The 7,985-nt window shown below is 43.5% G+C and overlaps 1 protein-coding gene and 1 long non-coding RNA gene across 6 annotated transcripts in view; one reads left to right on the plus strand and one right to left on the minus strand.

The window, feature by feature from the left end:
- RGS12 (regulator of G protein signaling 12) overlaps positions 1-3,060 on the minus strand; it is an 83,600-nt gene extending 80,540 nt beyond the window's left edge. For all 4 annotated transcript variants that reach the window (XM_056490213.1, XM_056490211.1, XM_056490212.1 and 1 more), the window contains exon 1: positions 2,920-3,060. The gene's annotated coding sequence lies outside the window, so the exon portion shown is untranslated. The remainder of the gene's footprint in view (positions 1-2,919) is intronic.
- Positions 3,061-3,274: 214 nt separating this feature from the next.
- Positions 3,275-6,589, plus strand: LOC130252254 (uncharacterized). 2 transcript variants are annotated; one of them, XR_008840322.1, is made up of 4 exons: positions 3,275-3,546; positions 3,960-4,080; positions 4,857-4,983; positions 5,253-6,589. It is a non-coding gene; the product is annotated as an uncharacterized LOC130252254 (long non-coding RNA). The 2 variants fall into 2 exon arrangements; XR_008840321.1 differs by having other exon boundaries at positions 5,277-6,589.
- Positions 6,590-7,985: the final 1,396 nt, after the last annotated feature.

The raw sequence follows: 7,985 nt of genomic DNA on the forward strand, positions 1-7,985 counted from the left end.
TGAAAATGTAGTTAGGCTGGGGAAGAGGCAAACCCCAAAGCTGTCTTACCTAACAATTCTGCATTTGCTAAGAGAGGTTTTCCTTTTAACTCTGTTCACAAGTCAATCTACCTACTTGCCTACCTAAACTATGACCCTTACACATCAAGCATTTATTATAGATGATAACCACTGATAATGAAATGTCATTCAAAACCCTGACAATTATAAAAATGAAACAGCAGGCTACTAACACGTTGCTTTTCCTCTAATAATGATGTTCCAGAGGGGTGAAGACTTTCAGCTATTAATATATTTGTGATATTTTGTAGGTGTAAAGTTAGGAACTAATTCAACATTAAAGAGGTTTTGCTATTAATGTGTCTATAAAGTAAAAAACCCAAAACAAAAAAATACCAAACAAATAAAAACTGTATTACTTCATTAGATCACCTCTTACCTCCCTCAGTTCCTGAACACTACTGTGTAATTTTTATGCTAATTACACCCAGGACAAAGAACAGCTCATTAAATTTATCTAGGAAACTTCAAGACAAAGGACAAATGTATCTCTTCTGCAAGAACCCTCAGCATCCAAGTATGCTTTGCTACAATAATGGCATGACAGGTAAATAGAAAAATCATTAAAATAGTGTTTCTCATAAGCAGAGATTAGTTGACTGTCAAACTGTTAACAGACTAGTTCAAAACAAAATTATCACATTATCTAATTGCTAACTTTTTTCCTAATTTCTTTGCAGACTTGAAATCTAGAGCTGAAGAGATATGGCACAGAAGTGGCACAAACTTCCACAGTTCCAAAGTAATCATGTCTGAATATCCTTTGCCAGTAATAAATTACAAAAAGTGTAGCATGTCCAGTGAAACAAAAAACAATTCACTTGCACTTATATAAAGCTTTGTAGATTTATAACTACAAAATATTTCACAGAACATTCAGGCAAAAACACTAATATGTACACATTAAGAGTTGTTCGAGTATGTGAAATAACATTTGTCCATAGACATCAGCTTTGACACAGAACTGCAAAACAAAACAAAACATTCAAGTTTTCTGCCAGCGTACATTCTGGTCTACCATTTGAATCAATTATTTGTGGGACATAAACCACCAAAAAACCACCAAAAGTTACAGTTGAATTGCACTGTATCCCACAAACACTGCATTTCTGTATGGAATGTTTTTACATATACACTCTAGCTTTTCATGTCGTTTTCAAACCCTTTACTCCAAAGAAAATAACATGTACTTGCTTACTTCCAAGGGAGAGAAGTGGTTTGTTTCCTGCTTCTGGTCTTGTTATCTCATAGCAACAAAAAGAACAGAAACAGGAGGCACACTCCTCCTACAGTCTATGTTAAAGTGTAACTTAACAGCTACAGAGGGCAGCCAGGGAGCCAGTGAGGATGAGGAGAATACGACTGACCCCCACTGCCTCCCAAAAAAAACTCTTTTATGAAATGAGCAGGTACTGAGCAAACAGGATCCATGGTAATGTGCACAGACACTGTCTGGCTTCATTCTGTTTTTCAGTAGTGGGACTGTAAGAGAATAAAGTATGCAAAGTAGAAGTGCACAGGGGAGAGAGACTGTTCCCTCATCCCTCACACAGGTCTCAAAGTAATGCAAAAGACTCTTCAGCATGGATGCCAGTTGAGGCAGAACGGATGCCAAGTCCCCACAAAGCTCAAATGAAGCTGTAACATTTGAATTCCACTAACTATTCAAATGTGGTACATGTTTATAGACAAGTTACACAAGAAATGTAACAGCACAACCTGTAGAAGACAGCTACCGGTTGTTTGAGAACTTGGGCAAGACAATGTTTAAATAAAAAAAAAAAAAAAATCTCATCAGCATCTCACAATTGGCAAGACAGACCTTACATTTCCTTTAGGTGTACCTAGTGTGATCATTCAAAATATACTGACTATAATTAATAATAGCAGGCTAAAAAATAGTTGCAAATAAAAACTCTTCTCCCACTGAAGACAGTGTATGAAGTGTAAGGGACACAAATAGGACATTTGCTGTTTTGACTGACAAGACTCATGTGAGTAAGGATAAAGTTTTCTAAAGCTATTGTACAGACAGTCATGCGCCTACAATTCAGACTAATTTATTTGCGGCATTTAAGAAGGTGGAAAGGTATTGTTGGCAGTTAGGCTTTTTAACCCCTCTTCTTTTCTTGCAAATTCGTTCCAGAGCTGTTGGGATGGCGCGCAGAGGGGCGGCAGCAGCGACACCCAGCCGTGATGGGACGGCCGGGATGGGGCTTGGGGGACAACGGGAGGAGGCTCGGGGGACAGCCGGGAGGGACGGCAGGGATGGGGCTAGGGGGACAACGGGAGGAGGCTCGGGGGACAGCCGGGAGGGACGGCAGGGATGGGGCTAGGGGGACAGCCGGGAGGGGACACCGGCTCTCACAGCCCCGCTCCGGGCACATCCCGCGGGCACCGGGGCCGACGCTGGGGACGTTGGGTCCGCGGCTGGAGCAGCGCCCCGCGGGGGTTACCCATTAACTGCCCGGCTCCCGGGGCACTGCTTCCCGGGGGGTGGAGCTGCGGGGAGGGGAGAAGCGGCACCTGAGCCCGCAGGGACGATTTGAAAAATCAAGCGGTAAAAGACGGGAGGGCACGGAGCGCCGCGCCCCCCCCGCGGCGGGACCCGCTGCGCGCCGGGGGTCGGGGCAGCGCCGCAGCCCGAGGGGCGCGCACAGGGGCGGCCAGCGGCTCCCGGCTGCCCCTCCCGCCCCTCGGCCCCGCTCCCCTCCCCCTCGCCCCCCGCCCGCCGCCCATCTGCCGTCCCCGCTCCTCCCGCCGCATCCCCGCGGGGTCCCGGCCCGGGCGCTCCGCCGTGAGGGGGATGGGAGAGCCGGGCGGGCTGCGGTGGGCGCTGCCCCGCTCGGACACACTCACCTCTGTCCCACGGGACTCCGGCTACTCCGCCGAGGCAGCGGCTGCCCCGGTCACCGGGGAGACGGCGCCGGGCTCGGCCGCACGGCGCTGCGGCCACTGGCTGCCCGGCGCTGTCAGTCACCGCGCTCGCCCGGCGGGGTGGCGGTCGGGTTCCCGGACAGAGAAAGGGGAGAGACAATACCCCGCGCCGGAGGACTACAACTCCCGGCGTGCCGCGCGCTCCGGCCGCTCGCTCCGGCCGTGGGGAGCTGGCCGCGCGGGGCATGACGGGGCGCGTAGTTCGCTGTTCTCCTCTAGCCGCCTCGCCTCGCCCTGGGCTCCGGCGGGGCGGGCAGTGCGCAGGCGCGGGCTGGCGGCGGCCGTTCGAACGGGGCTGGGAGCGGCCCGGGCCGGAGCGGGACCGGGCTCGGCCTCAGGCTCGGGTCCGCCGCGGGCACGGCGCAGCCGGGACACGGTGCAGCCGGATCCCCGTACGGCGCAGCCGGGACACGGCGCAGCCGGAGCCCCAGACCGACAGCCCGCGGCTCGCAGCGCAGGTGGGGCCGGGAGGCGCTCGGAGCTGCCTCAGACAGGTGTGCCGCCCTTTGAAGGCCGGGAATAAAGTGAGACAGACCGCGCAAGGTGAAGGTACAAATAAGAGGGAGCAGCGTGGCACTGCCTTTTATCCGGGAGGCTGAGCAGGTAGTAATTAAGGCACTCGGTAATAATTAAGTAATTAAGGAGATTTGCCGCCCGGATGGAGCAGGGCACCGGCAGTATGTGTTCAAAATACACACGGACAGCTCTTCAAAAGCAACACTGGCAGCCCTTATTTTAAATAGGAGAAATAGAAGAAGGAAAAAGGAGTTAACACCAGTAAAGAAATTCTTAAGGAATATAAAAGTCATAAAAAGGGAAGAATTAACCAAATCTCTTTGAATTTCCTATAGAACCCGAAAGGATTTTGTGATCTTGGCTGAAGAATGTCATCTTTAATTGTTAACATGTACTTGTAGAAGTTCTTTGTATGCGGGTGTTTAATTTTATTTCTCTGTGCACAGGAAACCTGACACTGAACCTACCACGGACAAGTTGAAGAATTCTTACCTTTTGCTGGGATTTTGATGGGTTTTTCCCCATCTCCAGAGCAGGATCTCTATCCCACAACTCGCTGTTATGTCTGTAAGATAGCATCTAAATTGTAATACTATGGCTTAATGGTTTAACTTTAGTAAAATGTCTAATTCATATCCAGTCTAGGAAATTGTTTCTTAATAATTCCTTCCTGTGCTGAAATGCTTATAGCATACCAGAGTCTTCAAGAAAAACAAAAACACAGAGCAAAGGCAAAAGCTTTTTGGAAAAGCAGAGGATCCTGCTCCTCTACTCTGGCTTTCACCTTCTCATTCTGCTGTTTTTTTCTCATTGTCAGTTTATCCCAAGGAGATTTCAGATTGACCTAGATCAAAGTTTTGTTCTTTCTTTTCCAGTTTTATGGGAAAAGCTTCTGAAAAGAAAAACTAATCAAATAAAATAAGCATTATATATTTTTCTCGTTCTCACAGAGGATGTCACAGCAGATCAGTGTAATAGACTTCCAAACTTCTTCAGATGTACTGTGTCTCATCAAAGTAATTATTAAGTCCTTAGGGAGGTTAAAAATTCAAAACCTGAGGAAGAAAATTGAGTGTTTGATTTTTAATCCTGCAGTTGATTCTTTGAGATGATGTACAATAATTTTAAAAACTACTCCAATATTTTAAATTTGCCCAAAGAATCTATTCTCCTTTATCCTTTTGACTGGGAAGATGTCATAGGCAAAGAATTGCATTCCACAAATCAGGGGTGTTGATTTGGGTTAACATCCCTTAATAGCCCAATTATTTCCAGCTTCCACATGAGGTTGTCAAGACTTTCTCTCTTTTCCCACTACTTCTGTTGCTGTGTTACCCCAAGAGATCTAAGACTGACTTGCACAACCTCCTTGCCTATAGAATGGAAAATTGATCAATGTATTTCAGTCTGACCTTGTAAGCAGCTGTAACTGAAGAAAATCTCCTGGAAAGTGACTAGTAAAGTGAAATTGTAAGTATCCCACAGAGGTAACTGCAGGTCTCCCATTGTGTCTTTATGGAGTTAATACACAGGAATTATGCTTTGTTTCAAAGGGGAGGGATGCTTAAAAGTGCTATCAGCATCTGCTAACTATAAACTGATTACTCCATGGCAGTGTCAGATTACCCCCTCCAACTATACTGAATTCTGTTGATAACCAACAGAATTGCTTGCACTTTTGTAATAGCACAGGAGCATGTAATTAGTCTGGCTTCACAGAAGGCTATTTTGTACTACAGCAGAACTTCCTACTTAATACCCAGGAAGGAAGAAGTGAGAGCTGAAGACTGACATGTCAACAGGTGTGTTCACACACTCTACTTGCAGTCAGAAAAATCCAACTCATCCTGAATCAATTTACTGCTTTGCTTCAGTGCTTTTGAAAATGGTGATTAAGACTTCATGTTATAATCTGGAACAAGGTGATTAATGGCCCCTCAAAAATCCACACAAGGTCTCAGCTGTAACTTACTATTTTCACCACTGTTGGAGACAATAAAGGAAGGAAGAGTGTGAAACAAAGTGATAAGGATTTGTGGCTTTGGGGCTGGAAAAGCTTTGGCTTATAAGGCTAAGTAGCTTAATGTTGGGCATAGAGACATCTCAATCACTCCGAGGGTGGCTGTCACAAAACAGCTTGTCAGGCTTCATCTGGAGAGGTTTACAATGCATCCTGTAATGGAGTGTGATTATTGCTGTCACAAACACCAGATGAGAAGTCAGAAAATAAACATAGTCCAGCATCTGACACAAAGTCTGTGGTTTTAATTACCACTGTTTAATTAACTTAGTTAAAAGAATGGAAGTATTGGTTTTTTCAAAAAGGTTTTTTAGACATACAGAAAAATCCTCATATAAATATCACTTATATAATTTAATGTTTTCAACCTATTTAAAATAATAAAATTGTACATGATTACCAGTATCAAATGCTTTTTCAGTTTACAAACATGATTCCAACTTTCCTAGCTTGATTTTGTTCTGAACAGCAAGGAAGACTATGTGTCATATACACTGTAGTTAGCTTGTGTTGGCCAGTTAATACATAGGTGGGAGCAAAACTGTTGTTATAGAACTTATTATTTTTTTTAATTCCCAAAGCTTATCTGCTTTCTATTAACCAGCAGTTCAAAGGGTCAGCAAAGATGATGTTTTGTGCATTGAGGACTGTATGAACACACAGCCATCAGGATCTACCTTGGTTTACTAATTCGTCTAATATTTAGAAATACTTTTCTCTTTATTTTGAACATAGTTTTCTACCTAGTGTGAGACACTCTTGGCAGTGGGAAAGGGAATAAAATATTTTTGTATAAATGCATTTTGGTTTGGATGATGGTGTTTCCCATCCATGCATGCTGATCTACAAAAACCCTTACAAGGAGCTGTGAAGTAATAGAAATAAAGGGTGGGGTGGATACTGATCCTGTTCAATCCTGACTGGCCAGTAGAGGACATATCCTCCCAAATCCTGTTTAGGGTTAAAAGGATTGATCCTTGTGCATCTACTTGGCTTTGTAATTGTGTCCTTACCTACTATGATATTTAATTAAACATTAAAATATAGTTAAATAGATTTTGTGTGGAAAGGTTCTTTTGTGCACTTAAATATGTGAATGGTGCCATTGCAAAATTGAAAGTTCAAATGGTAAACTGTCTGGAACAACTTTTTGTGTGTGAAAACAGGCACAGCCAGGCCATGGTCCTGACTGTGCCTTTGGAAAGCACCACAATATAAATATAATTACTTAATATCCTAAGAAAATTAATTCCCTTGTGGTAGAATGTGCTGTATTTATTTTTCTGAATTCACTAACAGAATTCAGATAAAACATTTTGCTGTAGTCAAAAACTGGAAACAAAGAAGGGCTCACTGTGGTCAATTTTTCTTTCCTTAAGTATGGCTACATGTTGTTAAAGGTGATGTCATGTTAAACCTTTAGTGCTGATGAACAACCCTAATATATAGAACCAAAACATCTACTTCGTGCATACTTAATACATTTCTGTCAAGAACTGGAAACCCAAGAATTGAGCTTGGCCTTACTTGTTATCAGTGAAAGCACAGAAACTTCTACCCCACTATTTCTTGTGGGCAAATACTCTATACCCAAAATTCCTCAGTTCCTGATAAATACTTTGCTGAGCCTAAATTAGTGTAAATTTTTAATTTCATATTGTGTCATAGACACCTTCTAATATTTTTAAAACACATACACCAAAATGAAAAAAATATTCTAGTGTATGTCTTTCTCTTTTTTTTTCCTCTCTAAAGGGATTGTTGGTTTTGTTTGTTTATTTGATCTTTAAGCCTTGAAGCTTTAATTTTCTAATTCAAAATTGCCTGAATAATTAACCTGGGTTTGTGGCTCCATTGAAGCTATGTCTCTTGTCCCACTGGGCTTATTTAAGCAGAGAGTCTTCAGTTCCATTGGGCTTAAAAATGTCTATCATCCAGCAGCTGAATTTACGTGTTCTGAAGAAGTATTATGTATTTTTGTTGCTGTAAGGGAAAGGGATATCTCAAGGAGTTATTCCTCCAAGTGGCTCCAAGTAGCATGCCAAAAACATCATTGTCTTATTCTGCAATACTCACAGGGTGAGCACACTCTATCCTTGCATCTAAATAGCAAGCTAAATTAGGATCATATATGATATCCTCCAGTGTTCTGCTCCTGTGTCCCTCTTTTTCCCTCTTTGAAGCCGTTTCCAGGGTGACTTAGAGGTTCATGCACCATCCAAGGGTGACACGTCAGGACCCTGCTGGCTGAGATATCACTAAGCACATGTCCTAAGTGATGAGGTACAAATGCCAGTCTAAAAATGCCCCTCATAGCCTTAAACCTCAGGAAAAACATGCTGAGAGTTCTCCATATTCACATATGACTACAGGAAAATAAACTGAGTGAAAATAAGAGCTTGAGGCACTGCAGAGGTGACATGACTAATAGACAGAGAAATCTCATTTGCAT

The sequence above is a fragment of the Oenanthe melanoleuca genome, chromosome 4, assembly GCF_029582105.1.
Source record: "Oenanthe melanoleuca isolate GR-GAL-2019-014 chromosome 4, OMel1.0, whole genome shotgun sequence".
In the NCBI taxonomy this organism is placed as follows: domain Eukaryota; kingdom Metazoa; phylum Chordata; class Aves; order Passeriformes; family Muscicapidae; genus Oenanthe; species Oenanthe melanoleuca.